This window comes from Odontomachus brunneus, unplaced genomic scaffold (assembly GCF_010583005.1).
Source record: "Odontomachus brunneus isolate Ranch 3 - 2012 unplaced genomic scaffold, Obru_v1 Obru_scaffold_406, whole genome shotgun sequence".
Taxonomy (NCBI): Eukaryota; Metazoa; Arthropoda; class Insecta; order Hymenoptera; family Formicidae; genus Odontomachus; species Odontomachus brunneus.
This window is the reverse complement of record NW_022639856.1, coordinates 56,616-57,595: the sequence shown is the minus strand read 5'-3', so window position 1 is coordinate 57,595 and position 980 is coordinate 56,616.

Genomic DNA, 980 nt, shown 5'->3' with positions numbered 1-980 from the left:
CGTGACGTCATGCCCCCGGTGACGTCATATTCCTCCATGACGGCATACCCCCCGCCCGCGGTACCCTCCGCCCCTCACCCCTCTCAGAAGACCTGGGTTAGAACCCGCCTAGCATATCTACTTCTGAGGGACAGGAAACTTTGCGCATCCATTTTGGTCCACTGGGGAAAAAATACATGGGAGCAGTTTTAAGCAGCGACAAACATACCACCATAGATTACGTGTACGGTGAGCATTTTAGCAGTGATAGAATGAAGCTTGGCGATAAAAGTTTCGACATGGATATTAACGATAATATAATCATTGGTGGTGTAAAGTACGCGGAAACACCTGGTCTATACGAGCTGATTTTCAAGAGAATTCCCGACGATGCCGTCTACACCGAGGCCGATAAACAAAAATACAAAAGTATATTACTGGTGTATTAATTAAAGTATTACTGGCAACGAATGGTCACCGGCGCAATTACAACGCGCTGCAATCCATATTGAGTAACAGTGAGTTCAAATCTAAAATATAATTGGCTTCTTTATAATTGATACATCGATCAACATGGTGGGCAGATGTTAAGCCACACCGCGTGCCATGATACGACAATGCGATCGACTACGTTCACTGGGATGATCACAATGAGCTGGTGAATGGTCTGCAGAAGCTTCACGACAAGCTTGCAATAACGCTCACGACAATGAAATTCTATTCATTATCGAGAAACTTCGCGAGGCGGGCCTTGTTATAAATTGAATCGCACATCGATGATACGCGTTGTTCGCATCGAAATGTCGATCAATAAATTTGGTTTTTCGCTCCAAAAGAGAGAACCGCCGACGATAGACTATTACACGTGGAGGGGAATACTCAGAAATTTCGTACGCGATAACTCTCTGTGCATGATCGCCTCCGACTTCGATGCGAGATCGCGTAAGATACGACGCGTAGCGCAACCAGAAGCCGCCAGTGATGCGGTCAATAGACTATAT